The 25,523-nt window shown below is 37.2% G+C and overlaps 1 protein-coding gene across 9 annotated transcripts in view, besides 2 other annotated features; it reads left to right on the top strand.

The window, feature by feature from the left end:
* The window catches only part of Fur1 (Furin 1), a 125,628-nt gene that overhangs the window by 23,641 nt on the left and 76,464 nt on the right, over nt 1-25,523 (top strand). For 7 of the 9 annotated variants that reach the window (NM_170654.2, NM_001276025.1, NM_206571.2 and 4 more), the window contains one exon: nt 17,437-17,501. The exons of 1 other annotated variant lie outside the window; for it this stretch is intronic. The gene's annotated coding sequence lies outside the window, so the exon portion shown is untranslated. Of the gene's footprint in view, nt 1-10,965; nt 11,031-17,436; nt 17,502-25,523 lie in introns of all 9 variants that reach the window. One more of the 9 variants, NM_001276026.1, reaches the window with a different exon arrangement.
* Nucleotides 17,139-17,173: a mobile genetic element.
* Nucleotides 17,762-17,808: a mobile genetic element.

Genomic DNA, 25,523 nt, shown 5'->3' with positions numbered 1-25,523 from the left:
GCTGCAATAGGAACCTGATTAGTTGCCATCGTTTGACGCTCTTCCAGTCATGGCCTCTAAATTTGGCCAATTTCAGAGTAGTTGATTGGTTTTCGGGATTACCTTTGCATTACTTTCGCTTGCGCCACGAGCAGTGAATGTGTGGCAAAAGTATAATTAGAAGTGGAATAGAAGCTAGCGAAGTTAATGGCGGTGAGTCCTAAGTCCATTGCTTACAGATTCAAATCCTTAAACTTTTAAGAGCACGAATTGAAATCTTTTCATCTTTACACCAAAAGCAATAATCATTCGATTTTACCGCAAATCATTAGGTTCTTGATTCGTGACCACAACATCTATGTCAACCCTTCCCTTTGCTTCAAAATAATTCAAGACAAACAAAACTAAGTAAACACAACTCGGTTGACTTTCGATTATTTGCAATTAAATTAGGAAAACCTCTTTTTGTGCAAACATTTGCGCAGCAATTAAATATTATTTACTCACCATTCTATACATTCTATTTACTTGCAGGTACGAGCGTTTCATTTTTGCCATACGAATCTGACTAGCACTGCGTAAGCCCAACAATAGTTAACTACTCTCTGCCATTTGGGCAAATAAATAATAAAATTTTATATTTGAGTTAAATTCGACTGGGAAGACAGCAACAAAAGACAGCGCTTGAATATGCAAACAAAAGTGTACAAAAATATTTTGCCCGCTTCGATATAAGTTTGTATGTGAATGCGAGTTGAATAAATAGCATTCGCTGTGTGTGCAAAGTGTGCTGGGTTGGGAAATATGCTTACTTTCTGTGTATTTCGTATTTGACTTTTGATAGCCAGCCAATCGTCGCATTGTGAACTTGACACACAATCGAAAGCGCCACACTTGTTCATTATGAAATTGCAGCAGAATTTCTTATAAACACCCTTACCAAAGGTATATTCACTTCTCTATCTGTAGAAGAAAAAGATAACATCTACTTTCAATTCTGATTCAATGTTATTGACATATTGGGAATTTTCTCTGTAAGGGTATTCACAAATGTATTCACTTTGCGTCCAACTCCGTTTCGTTAATCCACTGTGCACTGGTCAAATTTCCAATTCAGAACGTGTGAAAAGGGTCCGTCGAGAATGCGGTGAATCAGCTGAGTTGAGCAGAGTTAGTTGATTTAGAGTCCAGCTGTTCGACACAAATGCGGAATATTTTCTCGTTTGCATATCAAATGATGCAACAGATGTGTCATCGCAGGGAGTTGGACGGAATAAATGAAAAGCTGAAAGCACGTTTGATAAATAGATGCTGATTGAGTGCACTTTAAAAGTGTTCTCTTAAAGCAATTTCAACCAAAGATATTACTTTAAGATGGAGGGGTATTTAAAATCATTTTTTCATAATTTAACCAACTTGTTTTCCAGTCAATCAACCCACTAAATTGTGTCCTTCCCACGCAGCTTTGATACCAGATTATATGAAGAATACACCAGAGATTACATATTTATGTCACCGTCTCGGTCTGCAAACAAAGCACACTTCACCCAAATCGATTATGAAGGTCTGGGATTGATGCGTTTTGAAAGTCACAAGAATGAAGTGATTCCAACAACTAAACAGTGGCTGGCTGCCTCTTGAAAGTCGAACAGCCTAACTAATTTCCATAACAAACACACAAAAGATACGTTTTGGTTGCTGGTCTCTTCGGAGGTGCTAAAAATATGTAGTTCAAGTTGGACAATCTATTATGCATCAGCCATAGACTCGCCCATTTCTTGGTTGACAAAATTGAAAACAAATTTAAATGTTAATGTGTGTGCTCCCAATTTAATATATTCCACAATGCGACGCCGCCTTGGAGATTAATGAAAACCCATGCTGGTTCCCCAAGGAGCGCCTGTTTTGTTGTTTTGTTTGCGTTTTCCAGTCCGAAGGTGAGTGCTAAGCACTCGTGGCATTATACAGATATCTGACTTGCTGCATGCGATTTGCATATAATATTTCATATAAATAGAAATTTCAAGTAGCTTCATGGCAGCTAAACTCGTGACAGGAAAATTGATTATGCGGAACAGGGAATAATACAAACGGAATGCAGATAAAAAGATAATGAACTCATTTTAATGCCACGTAATTTATTAATTCATTCAATAATTCATTTAGATTTATCTCATTTAAAGTGGTTCACCAAATGTAGGACAATAATATGCTTATAAACATTTCAATTATAAGATATATAACTGTCAAATCTTTATTCGAAAAAGTAAAGTACTAACAATCCAGCCAACTTCAACTTTAGATGTGCAATATCAATTGACTAGCAACGTTTTTATGACCCACCACTGTATTTAATCGATGTTGTGTTTAATAAAACGCAGTGTGTGCATGTGTGGTTGCACACTGTAAACAAATCAGCAGTTAGACTACATCTTTCTGTGTGTAAGGGCATTTGTTTTTGTATTCTTTTTGGGTCATCCAACCAAAAAAAGGGGTAAAATCAAATATAGTAGCACTGACCCATGGCCAGCGCACAGGAGACCAGAAAGAGATGGCAGGAGGGAAGTTGAAAGAGATGGCTGTATGGGAACCCATTGAACTGTGCACCCAAGCGCCGGCATTGATGTGGAATTAATAAAGCATAGCCCCACGCTTAGAACAAACAAAAGGCAGGCAACAACAAGCGCACATATGTATAGCAAACATGGCACAAAGGAGAGATTCTCGAATGGAGAAAGTGAAAAGAGTAAGAGAGACGGCAATAATTGCAGTTCGCGGCGCGACGGTTCAGCTGCAGTTTTGGTTTCGCCGCAGACAGCGCCTGAGCCTGGATGCTATAAAAGCGATTTATTAATGTCAGCCAGACAAGTGCCTGCTGGCGTCAGTGGGTGCGGAGTCGGAGTGCCGGGCGGCGGAGTGGAGGCGGAGCAGCGCATAGTAGCGGCAACTGCAACAGCAGCAGCGGCACCACCACCACCAGATCCAGCTTCAGTATCAGCATCAGCTGCACCACTGCTGTGGTTACAGCCCCGCTCACAGTGATATTCATCACTTAAATTAGCCAGCGGGATGAGACTATGGGTCAGGAGTGTCTTTCGAAATTTGGTCGTTTATCTATCAATAAAAGTTAATCGTTAGTGCAATAAAAAAAATGATGAAAGTTCATTTTAACCGTTAACTGCAATAAAAACGTTATTTATTTTTATAAAAAGTTTGGTTACTGCACACGCATTTAATTTATTGACCCCCCTTTGATGCTTTCTTGCCCCACTGTGCAATGCATCGAGCATGTTTGTAATAATGTTGCTAGTGATGAGCATCGGCTCATGTTGCTGCTGTTGATGTTGATGTTGATGTTGCTGTTGTGGCGGCGACGGCAGCTGCAGTTGCTTACCCCGTCTCCCTCGCCCCCGCAGGCTATCTCTTTCTCACTGCGTGTTTGGAAGTGCAGTGTGTTCGAGTCGTGGACAAAGTGATTCATTCATTCATTCATTCGCCTGGCAACTGCTCGCTGGCAACATTAATGTTGATTACATGCCGACAGTATGTACATAGACTTGTCATTTGCACCATAAACGGCAGCAAAGGCCTCAATTCACCGCTTCGACTTGCATATGCTACGCACAGCACCAATTCGGTTCGAAAATCTAGAATTTAGTATTGAAATTGTGAAAAAACACTTAAACACATTTAAAGAATTTTTTTTTAAATTGTTTAAAGTGTTAGCTGATTACTAACTTCCCATTAAAAGTAATTTTTTTTTTATAAAACTTGAAACTTCTTTATATTTTCTCTCAGTGTATCCAAAAATACACAGACACAGCCAATTGTCAAGTTGTTTTAATTTGAATTTCTTTCTCGCTCCTCTTTATTTTTTTATATTTTATTAAATTGTTTCATTGAGTGAGATGCCGGATTTCGGGGAACTGGTAGCGGAATCCGGTAATTTCTTTCGTGCAATTATTTACTTAGCTCCCCCAACCGCTTGACACCCGTTTCCCACACATTTTGGGGTAGGTTCTACCCCTTTGGTTCGTCTTGTAGGAGTTTTGTTTGTGTTATGTTCGGTAATTACACAAATTATTATGGCAGCGTTATGGAAAGCAGTTGTGTGTCAATTGGGAACTTGATTTTCCCCATTTGTGTGCGTTACGCTTGGTTAATCCTTTAGCAACGGCATCAAAGGCCGCCGAGATGTATCTCTCAGATACTTGAGAGTGCCTCTCAGCCGAGTTGAGTGCAATCGAAAAGTTTGCATCGCTTCAATTGCATAGTTTTGCGCCCCCACCCCCTCCACTGGTATTAATTAACCAAAGCAGAACCAAGTTGATCCAGTTGCTGAGTGGCGAGCGGCGCAATGCAGGTACTCCAGTGCTATTTACAGACCGAAAATAAAGTTTTAGCAAAAGTTCGGCTATGGCAAAATGCATTACCCAGCTCATAGTTGAAGATGCATTCAATTCGCTGGTTAAATTTCACAACTTTCACTCGGAAATTATCATAGTTTTATTCAATTAAAAGAACTGAACATATCCGTAGTGTATGATCCTATGTTTTCCATGATTATGGTAATTTATTAATATATCCTTGGTACATTTGCCATTTTAATAATGGAAACAATAAGAAACATAAATCTTGCACCACAACCCAAGGAATGAAATCGCTGAAATGAAAAAACCATGATGTGGGTTAAACACAAGGAAAAACGAAATCAAATTAACAATGTTTTCGGGGACATAGCCACAGAACGCATATTTCACGCCAAAACCGGGAGAAACGACCCAAATTCTGATGTTTAGTGTAACCGAAAAAAGAAATCACGAAATTATGTGAAAAATGTGCACTTTCATGTTGAACCCGTTTTTCCTTTTCGCCTAGTGGATTTAGCCCTTAAGCCCCCAGGATCCAATTCTCTGTGCTCCACTCGCCATTCTTTATACGCTTTTTTCGGGTTTCTGTTTCATATTTCTAGTCATACAGTTGAGTGAATTTGACAAATTATAAAATGGCCCACAACCCAAACCCAAATCCAAATCCAAATCCGAATCCAAGGACTACAACGAAAACATCAAGGCGAATAACATGCAAGTTTTTGCCCATACATACATATTATGAAGGACATGTTATACAGTGTACACTAATGATTATTAATGTTCATAAGGATTTGGCCAAAAGTTCTCGTTTCGCATTTTCTTTGTTCGCCTCGAGGGCTTTTCCTTTTCCTCGTACGAGTTAAATTGCCTGAGAGATGAGCCTCCTGTTGCCCCTTTTTGTGTTTTCAACCGAAAAGTGCCATGTAATTGAATAGGAATTTAATTCGGTTTTTGCAATAGAAAAAGGGTTTTGATTCGCTGGAAAAACAAAATATAAGTGAAAGGAAAAGCGCAATATGTAAACAAACTGTATCTGATCGGTATAAAATTTAGAAATTAATTTAATGCCGCCCCCAAAAATACAATTACCCTTTGCTGTTGGAAAATAATGCAAATAGGAAATGACTTTTTTTCACTACTAATTACGCGCAACTGCAAGCATAATTATTTGCTAATTAAATTACTTTCACAGTGTCGATTGCAGAACCGCAAAAACAATGCAATAAAAATTTGTTAAATTATACAGATAAACAAATATAATGTGTTTGCGCCACTATTGGATTAACCCCACTCACACACATTATGGAACAATTAAAAAGTCCGCAAAATTGCACAATTAAGAATTCACAATTTTATGACGATCAATTTCTAATTGTCAACAATGTTAACTCAGAGAATTGATAATTGCTGGCCACTGAAAATCGACCCAAAATTAAATTATAAATGCAATTTGACTGGCTGACATTAAAATCCGCGTGTGAAGGCTAACGACAAATCTGATAGTCAAAATAAATTTACGGCGCTTAAAAACCGAGTTGTAATTTAAAAGATCATGACAGCAAAATATTAATGAGAGCTTCTCACGAATAAAGCTTATAAGGGTCAGAAGGTGAAGGTTATTAGGGAATGATAATGTGTTAAAAATTTGTATTTGATTGAGGAAATAATTTGAAATGGCAAAAAAATGCTTTAATATCAGATATTTAATTGCTTTTTCTTTTCGACTTGACAGAGAACTAAACTAGTTGCGCTTTTAAATTGATAAACTTTGGTCTGATGCCACTATGTCCTGTACATCCTTCTGCACATCTCCCACCGAGGGGTGTAATTACTAACAAAATCAAGAAACTTTTCCTCTGCTTTTGGCCAGCTAATGATTGTTTGATAAGCTCTCCCCGGGCAACAGGGGATTGCAATGAAAGAATGGAGTGCTGCTCCAAGGAACAGAATGAGGCAGATTATATATACATATATATATATATAAAGGCGGCGGAAAAGGGGGGAAAATGGACTTGATGAAGGACCCTGAATGGCGGAGCAACGAGGCATAAATAAATAAAACAAAAAGCCGTGGAAAGTGCCGAACAAGTTGCACTTGTCGTCGACCATTGGCCATTGGCCATCCGTCTCATCCTTTTATCCTTGCGCGTTGCTAGTTTGCCATTATATGTACACCATTTTTTGTTTTTTTTTTTGGGTTATCCTGCTGTGCAGATATGCAAGTTGCATGACAAAAGTTTCACAATTAAAACGGCAACAAGAGCTACATTTTAAAGAGAGACTTGTGGCTCTGGAACGTTAAATTTTATATGTATGCTGGTCGAGTGAAATTCATAGCCAAAGTCTATTTTATAGCTGCAACACAAGTTTTTCCACCCATTCCGACTGCCCAGTGCCCTTTCCGGAAAAGTTTTCCATTTTTCTTGTTGGCTTTTTATATGTTTTTGTTTTACAGCCTTCTTTTTCATTTTCTGTTTTTTTTTACGTTGTCTGTTGGCTAGCCGGAAGTTGTTAGCATGAAATCTGATTTGGGAAGGCAGCGACAGGGAATTTCTGGCTTTTTGGATTTTGTGCATTGTGTCGGCTTAGAACTCGGAAAGTTAAGGACTGGCAGATAGTTGAATGAACTGTGAAAGGGTTAAGCATTAATATAGATTTGCTCGATGATTTGCTCAACAATAAGTTGGCAAACTTTATGATCGCCCAGAAGATGTCTAGATAAATGTGGTTTATTGCAAAAGTTTAAGTCAACATTTAAAGTCTAATTTCATTTAATGTTGACATAAAACAGTAATTCCCCAACTATGAGTCATCAGAAACACACAACCCTTTCCTAAAGCTATTAAACTAGTTTTTATGGAATTCCAAAACAACACTTATACAATTTCAATTCAACTTTTGACATCTTTTAAACGGCGATTGTCATAAGCATCAACATTTAGTGGTCTTTGCCAAGAGACCCAAAAATACAAAGTTATTAACACTTGGCACACACTTAACCCTTTGACTTCAGCATTATAAAATCCTTGGAAATGCTTTTTAATGACCACAGAAACGTAACGTAACTTTCGTGTATGTCGATTACACAAATTAGTAAAACGCAAAACACAACAAAATCTGTTGGGGTAAGGGAGTTTGAAAGGGAGTTTTAATTAAAACTTTTCCCTTTTGGGACTTCATAACTCTTTTCACCTCCCTTGCCATCAGAATTCAAATTGCTCTCCCGAGTACGTAAAAATATTTTAAACAATATTACTAAAATTTGGCCAATGGGAATTTCGGTTTCCGGAATGCCAAAAGATAAACTTAACTTTAGGGAGCAATTTTAGGGACAAATTAAAATCATTATTTAAAAAGCGAAACTAAACTTTCTTGTAAGATTGACATTGAATTATATAAAAGTTAATTATAAAAAGTAATAACCCAATACTTGTTTCATGCTTCAACAATTTTATTTATTCATTCCATATTAACAGACTAACGTAAACCGATTTTCACAGAGCTTTGCCAGCTCAGTAACCACAAATTAGAACTTAAATGAAATCGAAATGGTTTTGATGGAATCACTATCCATGAAATATATGCACATAAATGCGGATGCAATTGCATAGATATGGATTTGTTCTGGAATTTTAAGTCCTTTTTTCAACTGGTCAACACAATAAAACTGGCCGCCATTTCGAAACTAATATGAAATGCAACAATTCAGTTGCCCAAAGCCCTGCCTTTGGTGGCGTGGCATTGATGGACTAAAAATTTCTCGGCTTATGATTTTTACATGTTATAGTCTGAAGTGAAAATTGTGAGGGATTATACTCACTTTATTTTTACGTTTACAGACCGCAAAAAACGTTAAAATCAGATCAATTAAATCAACTAAAATATAGATTTTCAATACTTTTCGACATGAAATTTGATAGGTTTAGTTTTCAAAATAAGTGTAAAAAGTGTATATAGTTTTCTTATTCTTTCTTTTAGGCTTCAGATTATTGACCTTGTAAATGAGTAAACAAATTCATAAATAATAAGTATTTGTACAACAGAACATATTTTTAAAACTCTTGGAAATTTGATTAATTAATTTTAAGGGCTTAGTTTTTATGTGATTTAATTTTCCTAGAAGCCACTTAGGTATTAGTAATTACACATTTCCGACAATTATTTATAAGGCACGTTCTATTTGATTCTACTGTTCAGCCAATAAAAATTAATTGCGTTGTGTTGACCCACAAATAGAATAATGTGCACAAGCCAATTGCATGCCGAGCCGGAACTTAGAGAAAAACAAATGCCAGAAAACTGCACAAATTGTATAATATAATTAAATTCCAAGAAGAATTAAAAACAAGGTATGCTGCCAGTGAAAGCGCAAAAAGATCACAAAAGAAAATTAATTTCCATGCAAAAATACCCTAACTGAGTGGAAAGAATCAAATATTAAATGAAGAATTGTTTTATTTAATTTAAACTATACAAAAAACGAAGTCTGCAAGTTTCCATGTTTAAATCACTTACATTTATAACTACGATAAGGACACACCGAAGGCGGGATCAGCACAATTATGTAAGTCAACACACAAACATTGCACATTTAGATAGAATTTGGTTGTTGCTGCTTCTGCCGGTTGTCAAGTCAATTGCGTAATTAACATTCGTAAGCAAGTTGCAGGCAATTTGGGTAAGGGCTCAAACTCCTCGAACCCCTGGCACTACTCAACCTAATTGAAAATTTGGTCCGAAGCCAAATAGAAACAAGTAGCAGCCAAACTGTTTTGCCTTTCAATTGTCATCCCTGGCTGTATATGGGAATCATAATTCTACAAGAGCTTACGTTGTGCGTCCAGGTTACTTGACATTAGAATATACTATTTATGTGGGTCCTCGATTTGGCCAGATGGACAACAAAGCAACATCATCATCGTCTAAGACGTTGCACAGTTTCAATATGTGTTTTATGCCCTGCAGCAAGTGGCCCTAATGAGCATTCATAATACATGAAATGTTACATTCACAATTCATGGAGAATTCTATAAATTCATACTTACGTTGCCTCTAAATGAATAGATGGGAATTTTCTCAGCAATATGGTATAATCGCTTGTTAAAATGAATTTGTCATTTTGTGACTGCGCTTATAACGCGTCTATTACTTTAGATTATTTAAAATTACTTAACGCTCTACTTCTCTCTTTGCAGGTAAGCCAAATTTAAGGGTAGACATCAATTAAGAGAATTAAAGACCAAGTTCTATTTTATTTTAATATGTGAGTACAAAATCATGATATTTGATTGCGGACATTTTGTTTTCCAAGTTTGTTAAAACCAAAAAACCCAAAACCGATAAAATCTTAGAAAAGTTATAAATACGCTGCGGCTGCATTTGTTATCCATTGCTATTTGACTTTCCTAGAAATGATTTTAATAAATATAATATTTAATTCCCAAGAGGACGTCACTCGATTTGGTCTAGAGAGTACTTATATTATTTGTTAATTATTTTTATGGAGATGAATTTGCAGTTGTAGCCAAATGTTGTGCTACAGTCACGCTCAAAAGTGCTTAGTGGCATCGTGATAATTTTTAGCCCAGCTCAACGACGCCCACTTAGTTTTCCCTGTGGTAATTACTAAAAAATCTAAACCGCACTTCGTGTTCGAGTGATTTTTTAGCAGGTATAAGTAGGGAAATGATAAACATTTCGATTAGCGTTCAATTGAGTGCACATAACTGTACACGAACCTGCAAAAACGGGCTCCTGTCACAGTGGGAAAACTGCTAATTGAATTGCCCCAGAAAATCGAAGCCTATCCAGGTTCATTAGGGAAGAAGTCGAACATCGGTATTTGAGTAAACATCGTTTTCCATGCAGACATTACATCGTAAGAAATGTAGCCAACTGATGTTTGAGAAATAAATATGAAACTTTAAATCGCATATTTTTAGAAATCAATTTGTTTTCAGTGTAATATTCCTTGGATGAAATTCGAATTTAGCTTTCAGATTGGTTTTCATTAGCACTCTGTAAATTCGTTGGGCAAAGCCCGTGAATCTGCGTAACTGTATCTCGTATCTTGTATCTGCTAATTGCTCCGATTACCGCATTCCCTGGCAAGTCAGGCAAAAGTTCAGTAAACTCATGCATGCCACAAGCGCAATTATAATTATAATTTATTATATAATTTATAATTTGCTGCATGTGGAGGCACTGATAGTACAGAATCTCTCGAGTCTTATCATTTCGACCTGTTCCACGTTAGCCTCAGCCTCTGTAAATCCCAAAAGCTAGCAGATAAGACAAAGTATATATAATAATATATAAATTTCACAATTTTCAGCTGTTCCGCTGTTAGTTATAAAATACTGCATCTGTTTCGGCTTTTGTTTGCTCCGTAATTGCAATGCCTTGTTTTCGTATTTTATAACCTGCCCGAGCATTGCATTAATATCAGCCGCTCATCATCATTATAAGCCCGCGCAATTGATTATCAGTAATTATTTGAAATTCTGTGCTTATTCTAACCACTCACATTTCCCCTCAAAATCGCCGAGAGAATTTCCCCCGGCTAAGTGATAAGCCAAATAAACACGTTCTCATTCGGTTCAGTTGTGTTTAGACCTTGTGCTTAGCCGGTTCAACTTTTGAGAGCGAGCGATAAGTTCAGTGCAATTGTTTGCGAATGTAAGCGTTTCTTTTTTTTATCAGATTGTTTACAATTATTGTGAAATAATTTAGCAGTGCGTTAATAGGTGAATAATTGCTTTTCGGTCTGCAAGGGCTCTTTAAAAATGTTTACTTGCAAACAAACAAAGTGAATTCAATGTTTTCTCGCTACTCGAAAGCCAATGAATAACATAAATCACAATAAGATAAGGCAAATAATATTGTGTTATTCCAAGAACTCAATTATTAAACTATATATATTTTTCTTAAAATTTATTTATGGGCTTTGCCGACATGTTGATTCGCATAAAAATGTTAAACTCATTTTAAAGCTGACACAATCAAGTGCAATACATTTATTCTTCAGTCAACAAGCAATAAATCAAAGTTAATTCGATTAGCAGCCTTGAAGATGATCGCCCACTTGAGAGCCAAATAAATTCTATAGCGTTTTGAGACTACATAGCATTTATTAAATATAGTTAAATCTTTAGCTTGATAATATCGTGTGATGGTAGAAAATCGCTCAGCATGAAGCAAAAAAAAAATTGGCTATAAATAAAGACGAGATGTGAACTTCCGCTTGAAACACGTGTGCCACTCGACATTCAATTGCAGAAATCTTCAAACCCATTTTCGAATACTCAAAGCCTGTTGCCAAGGTCAAGTTGGTGTTATATTTTTGGCAATCGAGATAGTTTTTGCTGTATATAGATAATTTGAATTTACATTCGATGCGCTTCAGAGAGACAGACAGACAAATAAACAGATAGAGCGACAGACTCAAGACACCAATTAAGTGTCTCAAGAAGTGAACGGACCATGAAGCACTTTTCAATGTCAGCTCGTAGATAAAAATGTTCATAAACCTCTAGCTTCAGACACAACCAGCTCCACCGAAAGGTCAGCCAGTCAGAAGTCAGTTTGGGGGCTCACTCAATTGAATTGTGTAACTTGAAATGTTTAAGTATAATTAAAGCAGCCCCAAGGCGGCAACCAGCGATGGCGAAGATTGAATCCCCAACAGATCGCTTTTGAAGTTTGCATTTTGAGTGGAATGAGTGATGAGTGTGCGGAGTGGAGCCAGCTGCTCGTCAGTGAGCTTTGATCTCTTACTAGTCTGACTAACAACAGGCACTGCACAGAATTACACTCAAATAAAATAGTGAAACAAAAAAACTAAAACTATCTTGTATAAACTGTATAATCTTAACCTGGCTGACGCATTTCTCGAAAAGTCTCCAAGCTCTAAAGGCATAAAAATTCCGCATTAATAAACATCACTTTAAACGAATTTCCATATGACCTGTTTTGCCTAGATTTTCACCCATTTTTCCTAGTTTTCCCCCACTTTCTTCCTCTTTCTTCTTCTTGTAAACGCCCTGCAATGTGAGCATGTGAGACGGCATCTTCTTCAACACTCTTGAGTTCCAAGTCCTGTTCAAGTTTTCCACAGCAGCATAATTTTCAATTGCTTTGGGGAAAGGCAGAGCCTTCGGTTTGGTTCGGTTCAATTCGATTCGATTTTTTGCCCAATCCACCGCAAACTGTCAGGTGAGAAGGTGGTGCAAATGGAGAACAATTTCCATTGAAACGTATCCTGCACTGATTTTGCTGCACAAATGAGCAGACCTCGATGTGTCTCAGTTGTCATGTAGGATGGTTGTCAAATCGATGCCATGCAAAATTCCATTTTCGCAACGAACGAGGAGGTGAAAAGCATTTCTACCTTTTCGGTTTTCGGTCAGAATATTTAATTAGGACAATTGACTTGACTCTGGATTCCCAGCCCTGCCATTTTGTGAGTCAAATTTTGATAAACTCGTTGATGTTTAATTGTTGGCAAATGGTTTTGAATACTAATTGAAGACGTCTTAAAAGTGAAAGAACTTCGTGTTTGACACAAAAGAATATCTATAGGTGTTTACACGTTGTCAAAGTCAATAGCATAGGATAAATAATCAAAACTTTAAAACATGCATGAAGCTTTTTACTTATTTTGTTACATAGTTTAAAGAAGTTTTCCTTCTAAGTAGACGTTATAAAACATAGCTTTTTTAAATAAAACCTTTTAATTATGACAATTTAAAGAAAACCCTGTATATCGCCGCAAAATAAATCATAATTGTGGTTAATTTTCTGCCCACTTACAAACCAAAGGCACAGGCACAACACCCTCAAACGGGCAGGAAAAAACCATTTCGCATAAAAGCCGCAAACAGATGAAACCAACAGGGAAAGCCAAAAATGAAAGCCAGAAATGAGAGGAGGACCAAAGCCAGCCACAGATTCATTCCACAACAGGCAGGCATATGAAAAATAATGCGTGTCGTACCAATTTCATTGCAGTTTTCCAGACAGCCCTTAATCTGTGTCCTAAAAGTGCAGATAAAAATATATGTATTTATTTATATTTCAGATAAATTTTAGAAGCATTTCATCTGAGGGCATTCACTTACGCTTGATCAATTTCAATTCGTTTTTATTTTGGAATTTCTCGTAATATTTTAGTTTTGATAATTAATTGAACTTATATATCGTTCCAAATTTCGAATAATATATTGTGCTGCAATTAAGTAACAAGTTTAGGAGTGAGCATTGTTCTGTTTACCACGTAACATTTATTGTTTACTGTGTGATGAATTTGATGGACACAGGGCATTGCACAAAAATCTCATTCGGCATTGTAGACTCGACCAGAAACTGGGTTTTGTGACGGATTCCGGGGCAGTTGAAATTAGCATGCATGTGGATATGTGTGAGCGTAATTACCAAAGGCAACAGACATTCACTCACTTACTCACTCACTCACCCGCTTGACAGACACCAACCACCCAACCACCCATTCAACCACTGACATTTGACCCACCTAAATCAGTGCTGGCATTGCATTATCTTTTTGGGGCGTGGCGCCATCACTTGGCCTTAAATTGCCTTGCAGGCTTTCGGGCCAAAAGCTCAATCGCTTGTCAATCATATAATCATAATAAAAAACGGGAGTAAAAAAAAAATAATACGAAAATTAAGATAAAAAAACAACAACCCGGGGCGATTCGACTTAATTGTTTTTGCTTGTTTTGGCTTTTGTGGTTGTGCATTATTCATGAGAAGGAAGTGGAACAACCCTTTAATCCTCTTCACGGGGTTATTCGGTGGGTGCAATTTCCGACCCCCTTTCGTCTGTCAACTGCAGTCGGTTTAATGTTTAAGAATAATTCCCCACTTTTGTTGTCGCCCCGAATTAAGTGAATTGTCAATTTGCTTGTCAATTGCGCATTTACCCCTTGAGGTTGGTCTGGTGGTTTTAAATTTGCGGGCACCGTCGGCTTCGATGGGTCAGTGTCGGGGCGTAAGGATTGGCTTAAGGGTCGTTTACTTTCGGTTGAATTAGGTCAAAGTTGAGAGAACCTTTTACCGCATATTAGGGGTTGAATTTAAGGCTTAACAATAATGAGGCATAATCTAAATATTTCGAAGAATATTCAGTTTATTAAGAGGTGAGCTAGAAATTACTTAAATTCGTGCAAATCAGTTCATAAATTTTATTGATTTCATTTGACAGGCGTCATGTATCATAGCGTGCATTTAATTGCTTTTAAAAAAATATATATATGTGTATATACGAACCACATGCTGTAATCTAATAACCCTTAAAATTATTTTTAACCGCAGACTGCAATTAGTTTGCACTTATACATGCATTATTATCTGCTGTCTCTCACCCAAAAATTCTCGAAAAAAGAAACACAATCAAACCCGCGAACGTAGACCGCAAAAATTCCAATTCGCATCCCGTGAACACTTTGCACTATAATCCGTTTAGCCCCGGTATTTGTTTATACAATGATATAGGTGAAAAATATAGGAAATATCCAGGCAAACTAAAGCCACACATACCGCCCAACCGCCTATGACGATAACAAATCCCTGTCATATTTGCGTTGAGCGTGGAGGTCCTTGCTGACGGGAGTGATTCTAGTTGTTTGGGGCAAGTCCTTTGTCAAAATGCGGCTTAAAATATTTTGCGCAAATATTTTCATGACAGGTGCATGAAGCAAATACACCCACAAGCATGCAACCAGAACTGTATTAGTGTCAGGATTCGTGTGGGTATATATGCACATATATGTTTACTGATATACACTACCGCACATCCTGTTTTAGTTTCGTAAAATCCGTTAATGAAAGCCAGCTCAACCTAATGGAGATTTATTGTTTTTTGCACATTCTGCCATATAAACAGACTGTCACATTTATTAGATTACGTTACCTGTCTTCTCCTGTCATCATTGTTTGGTTACTTCTCTGGGTTTTTGTGTCCACGTTTTTTTATCCGACATCATGTGCATGATGTTAATGCGCTAAGTGCAATGCGAAACAAGGGGAAAACCCAAATGATTTATGGCAAGCGGATCACGTGAGCCAAATTTTTATAAAGGTATCCAAGCTTTAGATAGCTTGAATATTATTTGGGAAAAAGTTCACGAGTTGCTTTTTAGCAAATGATTCTATTCTAGAAGGTGATTTAAGTAAAGATACATACATTTTTATTAACCTTTGCTTTGTTTTAAAATGTTAATTATCTGTGCAAACTAAGTGTAAGTAAATAAGTGTTTGGAACTTATTTGCTATACTCCAAAATGTAATCACTCATGGGTGCGCATTAAGTATACAATTTACATTTCTCATTATTGATCGGAAAATCAGTGCAGACACAAGAAAGATGGAGTGTGCAAAGCCTTTCAAACTAATTAGTACAACTAGCAATAAGCAGTAATTAAATCATATTCTAAAGACGGCAGTCAAACGCATCTATGCTCTTGCTTTAGTTTGTGCCTGTCTCATCTGCGTCTATCCTGCCATCCGTCGCTATCCTTTCTCTGTTTATTTAAGCCCATCGACAAGGACTTAACCACGCACAGAGACAGCTTCAACGATTTGCCTCTGACCTGCTGCAGGAAGAGCCAAATGAATGGATGGCTGCCACCAGGTGAAGAAAGTGGCGAAAGGGGCGAACCACTTGACACACATACACCGACGCACACTGATAAAGTTACACCAGCGGCCAAGACGGCAAAGTCAACAATGCGCCAAAGTGGAAAAGAGGGTTTGGGGTTAATAGGTGCTCAGTGCTGTTAGCTTTAAGATAGCTATGAAGCAAAGTCAAATGAAAAATACATTATATAACTAAGAATTTTAAAGGTTTTAAAATGTATTTGTTAAATATTCATGTCTCTCTTAGGATGTACTACATTCTTCTTATCGTACAACAGAATTATGTGTTTGCGTGAATGTCCTTTCTACCTTTGTTGCTATATTATTTGTTGCTGCCTTTTTCTTTTTTTGGCCAAAGGACTTTACTTGATGCTGCGGATAAGACGTGTCTACCAAGTAGTCTTAAAGGAATTTATGAAATGTTGAGGAAAGTACACAGAATTGCATTCAGGAAGAAAAAGGATGTTTATAAAAATTGTCCTTAAAAAGGTTTATAAGATCAGACGTTATATTTCTGCATAGAAAGTATATATCCAAATTTTAATATAAATTTTTTTCGTTTTAAGTAATTTGGTTCAATTCGTAGAGCATGAAAAACTCTACCTAATACACTGACTTTAGTGACTTGTTTTTAAAGTAGATTTTGTTTGTAGCAAATGTTGTTGTTGTTGATGTTTGGAATTTAAATTCTAAGCGCCTGTCAGCTTATTGGGTGTGAAAAATCCGACCAACGGAGCAGAGTTTCCCCCAGATATTGACAAAGGATGGCGAAAAGAGAGTGAAAACTGCAACTCTGGTATTTGATTTGCTTTTGCCTTTCGATTTCAGCTGTCACGTCTTGTCTCCGTGTGGACTTGACTTCCATCGGCACCATTCCAATCTACATGGAAGAGCTGCAGTTCAGTTTATATCGATTGCAGTGGACTTTTTGAGTTTGTTTTTTTTTCCATGAACTTTGCGTCATTTTTGGTTGGGTTGATTTCACCTTTAAAGTTTTGTGCATTACCCCGAAAGTTTTATGCAAACTGGTGATAAACATACAAAAGTAGGCAACATAATGTTCACACAAAATGATGTGCAAGCCAGAAAACTGCAGCACGCCACTGGAACTGTTTTGTGGAAAAAAACACCCGGGTGGCAAAAAATGCCACCCTTGCAGTTCTCTGGTGCAAACTACTTTGATACAGGCACGATTAAACAGCAAATGTTAGCGTTAATTTCCAGAGAAATGTATCTGGCTTATCACATTCTAAATGATCATTCCGAAAATGAATTTTCCCAATGGTCGGCGTGGGGTACGAATGTGTGCCTTTCCACAAGTAAAGCTAATTGAGTCTGCCTTTTTTTTCCCCATCTCTAACTCAAACTGTCTTGATAATGCATAAACTTTTTCTCATATTCAAATTTATGTTTCTGTATCATTTTCTAGTCTGAAGTCGGTGTGAAGTGCTATCCTGGACTTTTCGTTTTAGTCACCCCTTGGCCTCATCTAACGTAAGTCTTAATTTATGCTTAAGAGTGGCCTTATTTGGGCAAAAACGTCTGGGCTGAAATGAATGAATAACTTTTTAGTCAATGCCATCGAAAAGTTATTTGTTTAGGACAGACAGGCTGTGGCAGTGGGGCGGAAAAGACGGCCCGAAAGAAAATCAAGAAAACAAAAGCCAAAACGATGACAAATGATAAATGATTTTATCACAGTCAAGTGCGAGTGCCTATGACAGGCTAAAAAAGATATGAAAGTATATTAAAACAAGAAAGAACTCTATAGTCAAGTTTCTCGACTATCGGATACCCGTTAGCGCAGACATCAGAAACTCCATGGACCCCATGGGCACCACGGACATTACGGACACCGGACAATAATTTAAATTTAAATTTATATTTTTATGAACAGTGTTTGCAGCTACGTTATAAAAATTTGTAATTATAAGAAAAAAATTTAATAAAGCAAAAATAATCCGAAGTGCCGATATCAAACGGAGGAGTAGTGAAAGAAAAATATATAAAAGGAAATAAAGTGAAAAGGGACAGTGGAAAATGTCAAAATATATTTTCTTGTTCTCTGTCCGCTGCCAAATTTCTACTCATTCAACATTAAAGGCAAATGTTTGTAAAAAAGACCATGAAGAAAAAAGCAAGAAAATTGTGGAGAATTAGATTTGAATTTTAAGCTTGCCGACAGCAATGATAAACATTTTTGGCTTGCATAAATGCCTTATACAACTATCTTTGATGAGCTGCTACGATGACTGAAGAGCAAAAATTATTTTTGTTATGCCACCAGAAAATGATGGCAAATGTAAACAAAGTTCCGGCAACGGAACAATAAGCGATGATACTTTGCATAATGAAATGGATTTTGAAATGGAATTGTGTACACAACAAATCCATTCAAAATAAAAGTTGATTTAAAGTCACGAAATTTCTAAGGGTTTCTTTGAGCTTGGTCAATCTTGGTCAGGAATAAAATCATAGTGTGATCAACCTATTAACCAACGCCTTTTTACGAAAAACGTAAAATCCATTATATTTTATAAATCTGAAATCAATTACTTATGTCGTACTACCCTGCGTATGCGTAATATATTTGCTTGCGGCAGTTTTAAAAGCATTAAACTAACATTACAGAGCACCAAGTACAGCCACTGAATTATGGCCAATGATTAGAAATAAGGTTGCAAAAAAAAAGTGTACAAAAATAAAAAATAGGAAAAACAAACCGGAAAATCCTAGCTCTTAGCCCGAAGTCATAAATTAGTTGTAACCGGAGAGCAAAAAGGATTGGCGAGGGGGGAGTGTAACATAAAAACGTCTGCTTTTGCTATAATTGGCCACATATTTCGCCTGAACCGGCCCAAAACAAACCAAAAACCAAAGTCAGGTAACGTTAGTCCTGGCTTTTACGAGTGCCCGACAAACGGGGATTTGTTACCATTAACAAAGGGGAGGAGGAGTGTGCGTGGCCCTTTTTTGGGTTATGCATCCTGTAAACTAGTGCTCTGTTTTCGGTCATATCAATATATATTTTCTAGAGCATGGACATGCCAACGAGACCCAAAGCAAAAATAAAATACAAGCAAATAAAATGGATACAACTATCCCAGGTTGATGTTTGTTATGGAAATCCGGCCAGGATGGCTGAATGGTAATAATTTTGTAGATAGTTCCGTTGGGCTTCGCCTGTGAATGGAGATTTCGGGATATCCCGTAAATGGAAATGAGCCCAAAAGAGATTTTGTCCTGATGAATAGATAGAAGATGGCAGCGGTGGAAAACCTGTGATATCTGAGGCGGAAAAACTCGGGGAAATGCAATGTTTATGTACCTGAAAATATTAGAAATAGGAACATTTCGTTCTTTTATATATTTCTTTTTATATTTCTTTGGAAAATATTTTAATTAAAAAGAAATGTTGTAAAGTCAACTTTATTTGTAATATTGAGTTGCCCAGAATTGCGTAATGCTCTTTTATAAATTTCTGTTGAAACACATTTGCCAACTATGTTTTTCTTGTCCACAACTTCACGCTGGAGAAGCAAAAGTTATGGGAAAAGCAATCAAGGTATAACTTATTGGTTGCAATCCCATGCATAACCAAGTCAGCACTGAACCTTCTGCTAAAGCAATCAAAGAAAAGGGCCTAGAGCAGTGAGATACAGTGAAAAAGTGACTGCGAGACACACAAATTGGCAAATGCCGATGAGTTTGTTGGTCCTGCAAAGGACCTCGTAGTTGCAGAAAGCTGCCCCAACTAAAATGCCAATTCAATCGCCCGCAAAAGGAGACACACACGAAAAACACATACAAATTGATGGAAGCAGTCTCCAGCTTTTTTACCCCAATATCCGTCCTTTTCCATTTTCTTCAAAACATATTGGCAAATGTCATTCGGTAGTCGTTATAAAACAAACACAGACACACAAGTGCAGTTATAAAGACGCAGAGACGGCATACACAATGCTCTCTAGTATGCCATTCTAATAATATAAACTTTACATAAATGTTTTCCTTGCAAATAGAACCGAGCAGCGAAACAGAATGGCTTGAGTGGGTTGCCAGCAATGGCGAGGGGGGGTGGTTTATTTGGGGGAGTTGGTTGGTGCAATTGCATGTGTGTGTATCTATGTGTGTGTTTGAGTGTGTTTGCACTGGACGCATCTGCTGAGCTGGCAATCGCATTGCAGTTTGTCAGGCGGCGAGACAGTCAGTCGACACAGTCAAAAAGACTTTTTAACTCGGAGATAGTTTTGCCATTTCTACGTGATCTACATGACATAGGACAGTATTAAAGACAAGCTAAAAAGGATTGGTTTTAAAATGGTTATCAACAAATAATATCTAATGTTTTTAATAACTATTCGCCTTTCTTCATAGATAGGTAGGTAGTGGTAGTAAAATAAAGAATATCTTGTTTAGCTTTGAAAATATCTTTTATCTAAAACAACATCATAGATATTAAAAACCATTATTTTGTTTTATTTGCTATTTTTCATACATTTAGTAAAAGGTATCAATCCAAAATCGTTAATTTTCCCTTCCGAAAATTCGGCATAGACAAATATTTGGTTCTATTTGCTTTCTGCTTGATGTGTCACACATGTCGTATGATTGATTTATATTACAAAACTCACAGTCGGAATTTGTTTCAGTTTTGTGATTTGTGCCTGTGCCCTGTTTCTATGCATGTTTCGGGTGCCATTTATTTTACGTTTAAACAAAAAAACGGCAAAATTGACATGGAACCACAAGTTTGTGACTTATCTTGCTGTCAGCTGTTGCGCTTTTTGTGGGTTCTCTCTGAAAAGTACCGAAATTGAATAATTAATCGGGATTGATTGGATGCTTGATGTGATGTGCAGGGATGTGCAGGCATTGAGAGCGGCCGAGCTCTGAAGTTAAGACCACACAATGCAAGTGTCCTTGTGATTGGCCCCCAACAGCCTTTCGCCCAACTAATTGAACAGGCTTGAGCTGCTGTCAGACACAGAGCACACACCCAGTCACATAAATAAACATGGCCCAAACAACTCGACCACACCTGACCAGTCCCGGCCAATCCCTTGCCTTCCGCTGCCACATCCGCATCCTTGCAATCGCTTCATGTGGGTCATGCCGTATATTGACCACGAAATGGCAAACATTCCCGTGGTTATTTCATAGTTCAAATGTGTGTGGCATGGGCAAATAAATAATATATAGTATTGTACTGGGACTCCTTCCATATAGTAGATGTATATATGTTTGTATGTATGTACATGTGTTGGACGTGGGGAATATGCGGTTTAAATGACAAACTAAATAAAATGAAATACAAAATGGCGCTTGGCCAAGTGAAGTCAATGATGCACAACCACATCTTCGAAAAACAAGTGTTGCAAAGGGTATATGTGCTAAAGGAATGATTTGGATGAAAGTATCTTACGTTGGATAATCTTTCTAGGATTCAATATTGGCAGAAATATGAAAAAGTAACATAAACATAAAGTGTATTGACTAGCAATGCATCAGTTTTTCATTATGTCAAGGTTTAGAATAATGGAAAATCTTCAAATACACAACTTATACTTTTTTTTTTTATATTTTTTTTAATGAACTTTAAGTGCCTGCCACAAATTGAGGTTATTCGTGCTGGTTTTCTTGGGGTTAGCATTATTAGTTGGCTGTTGGTTTAAGGCCTTATAAAAGTCAAAGCGAAAATGTTTTAAAAAAGGAAAATAGTAAACAGTAGGTGAGATGGCTCAATTTATTTCACAAAATATAAAAAGCACATATCTCCAAACGATTTATTTCCTTTGGTTACATAAATCGCAGTGTGAACCCCTTATTATCCCACAATCTGGGCATTACTTACACCCAACTTTTACTCTAATTGACCACGCCCTTTGCCATTTTTTGCTGTCAGCTGGTGGCGGTTTGTATTTAACTTCTCGGCTGAGTTATATTTCAGCCATGCTTGAACTGCCCGGTTGATTTATGTCGTGTATGAAGTTGTGTTTTTATTGTTCGCCTTTATATATAGTAGCATTGGTATATATATTTTATTGCCAGAGGTAGGCGACGCCAGGTGGCGCCACCTAAAATGGAACATAAATCTACAGAGTTGAAAGGGTTATAAAAACGAGGCGGAAAGCAATTTGAGGAAAGATCGAGTTCATCTGGGGGGAAAAACTGCGTAATTTCTTTCCGTATGTAACTTAAACTGTTGTTCGAATAAAAAAGCATAATTCTGATAATAGTTGTGCCTGGAAAGGGAAACCAATTAAATTTAAACCCGGCATGAATGGTTTATCACACGGTTTACTATATTGCAGCATACCTTGTGCCAAAAGTCCTATAAAAAGTGAGCACTTTTTCTATTTTTCTTCAGTCCAATTGAGGAACAGATGTGTGAAATTGTCCCTATACAAGGATTGCGAAAAAAAATCGAGTAAATAAGACTGAAAGGTGGAAAAAAAGCAAAATGTGCCGATGGCGCGAAAAATTCCTGTTCATTATTTATTTCATGTTTTCGCTGGAGGCTGGTTTTATTTATTTACCTGTGCATTGGTATTTATTTAGTTTTTCAATTCAATTGAATTTCCATTAACAAATTGCGCACTCTGCTCCTCGTCAGTTCCGCATCAACGTCACCGTCATCGCCATTTCCATTGCCAAACGAAGTTTCCACATTTTTCTGCTTGTCCAATTTATGGTCAGGTTTTGTTTCCTCTTATTTATTTTGCCGTATGATACAAATAAAAAAGCTATAAAAGTAAATCAACACGATGTGAAATATCGTTGAGTGAGTGCAGCTGAATTTCAGATTTTCCTCAGTCTAAATTATAAATTTAGAAAATAATTGAAAGCAGCTCTTTGTCATGGTTGTATAACAAATTGATGTGAAATGAAGATAGATTTATTAGTGAGAAATGAAAACTTACTGTTCCATGGGATATTTCATTATAACTATAATAAATGTAGTCTTCGAAATAATTAATATAATTGAAATATGCAATGTGATGAGTAAATGTTTGCTAAGATTTCTACTAAACTTGGGCAGTTAGGCTCCATTTTAGGTACCACCTTCTTCCATTTCGAAAATGAAATTCCATTAGCAGCCAGGAAACCAAATTTCAACACTTTGTGGTGTGGCCAAAGTACTTCACTATCGGCCCTCAGATATCTGACACATACTTTCCCCCACCCCGCCCATCTGTAGTTCTAGATCCAACAAAACCACACCACATCCTCCCACTTTTGAGGACTCTTGAATTATAGATTGGCTTCATTACCCATTTAGCCTTGGCCTCATGACAAGCTGGGAAATATTGTGTTGTAAGTAGTGGGAATCCTGAGCCCAGTGGGGTGGACTCTTTGACATTCCCATTCTGGCCAGAAATCATCTTCGCTTCGTTCCATGGAGAGTGAAAATAAATTGCGTGCAACTTTCAAACCAATTAACCCACAAATTTTGCACTCAATTAGCTGTCCTCCTGCTTGCTGCATACATTACACAGTTGAAATTATTTATTTATTACCACGCCCTGACATTTTATCAAGTTTTACTCGTGGCCAATGCACTTCCTCTTCTTCCGCCAATTAGCCTGGGCAAAAGCAAATTATTTTCCGCTCTGGCGGAGAAAAAATAATAAATAATTGAATAAGTTACTCATTAGTGTGCCGACTGGAAGTGACTTCTGCCTGGTGGCTGGCTGGCTGCTTGGGGCAGCAAACAAAAGCGGGTGGAGGTGCAAAAGTAAATGACAAAAAAAAAAACCGAAAATAACAAAAATGAAAGCAGGAAAGTACTCACAATATCCTGGTAACTGTCTGCGTTGGTGTCTCTTATCTAACCTTAACATGCACATTTAGTTGCCTCATCCGCCTTTCCTACTTAACTTCCTCCGCCACCCCGCCCCATTTCACCCCATCCCCCCCAAAACAACCAACTCTGGGTCTTTTTGTCTGTCTGTCTGTCTCGCTGCGTGAATTTGTCACCATTTTGCTGGCAACCTAAGTTGCACTAACTTGTCCCTGTCTCTTTGTATCTTTTTGCCCTGCCATGGGGTATTATAACTTTTTGTACAAAAGAAGTAAATAGCCTTTTAAAAAGGATATTACAATTAAAGTTTATAGTGTCTTACAATAAAGAGTCGCTGAAAAGATATTCTTTTGATAGTTTTATAATGCTTCAAGTAGAAACTACTTACATCTATCCAACTGCCCCTGCAGTTCCCTTGCCCATGCCTTTGCGTAATTGCTTTATGCCCTGATTTATGCTTATCTTTAGTCATATTTTTACATTTACCTTTATCACACCATCGTAGACGGTGCTGGGTAAGCGAGGGGGGGGGGCAGAGAGGAGCCTGCTGGGTTTGGACTGCAAAACGAAGGTTGACCTAATTTCATTGAACTTAATTTTTTTCGCTCATATCTCTGTCAGCACGAAGCAGTTTGTATGAGGAATATATACAGGGTGCTTTTTAAGGTATAAACAAATTGCTAAAGAGTATGACAGAACACCAATAACATATTTAAAACGTTTATAATACACTCTTATCAGGATCTCATAACAACATGTAGGACTTAACGCTTTAATGGACACCTTGCACTGCAACAATCATCATAAAACAGGCATTAGAGAAACCTCAACGAGTCACATCTGTATCCTGTCTTCTACTCACGTTTTTGTGCAAGAACATTTTGCGAATGAAGAGATTTTTATCAATCAAAGTGACCATCGGGATGCTCATTTTTTTCCCGCCCAACTAAATGGGCTGTGTAAATTTCTCAAGATCTCCGTTTCGTTTTAATGCTGAAGCTACAAAAAAAAAAGTTTCCCATGCCCTGCACGTAATGAGGAAGTCACAGCGCAATTAATGTGGCTCATTATTCGTTTCGTTTTTGCTTCTCTGGCTCATTTCCGCTCTTATCAGTGGGGATACCATGGGAAATATATGCTCGCTAGGCGTGAGTAAAGGACATTAGATAACAGTAGGAGTAGTTGAGTTAACATATACGTTCGTCACAAGTTGAATAAAAATACAATTAAGCCCTAAAACAAGTCTTCCGACTCGTTTTTTCGCCTTTCTGATATCTATATTTGTTTTTGGATGCAGGTCTCAGCATTAATCTGCAGGAATTTAGTTGGAAATTTGTTTTGACCCAAACTATGTTCCTTTTTACATTCATTAAAGCGTGAACAAGTTAGGTGCAGTAGAGAACGCAATTGTAACTTACATAAACTTTTATGCTACTCTTTATTTAAGCACATAAAATAAAGCTTTTGTAATTTTCTTTAAGTAATTTTAAGACCAAGTCAATGTTTTTTTCATTTCACTAAACCTACAAAAATCGTGTACATCTGTTAAATTTTTCAAATCCAGCCACTAAAATTTTGACTGCAGCTGTACGTGTGCAGCATGTTGTACATATGTGTGTGTGTGTGTGTGTGTGCAGGGTATTGCTGCATACGTGCCTGCAACACCTAAATACATCCAACAATGGCTTACAGTAGCGAAAGAGACAGGAAAT

Source organism: Drosophila melanogaster, chromosome 3R (genome assembly GCF_000001215.4).
Source record: "Drosophila melanogaster chromosome 3R".
Classification (NCBI taxonomy): Eukaryota; Metazoa; Arthropoda; class Insecta; order Diptera; family Drosophilidae; genus Drosophila; species Drosophila melanogaster.
Note: the sequence above shows the minus strand (reverse complement) of the source record. Positions and strands in the feature narration are given on the sequence as shown.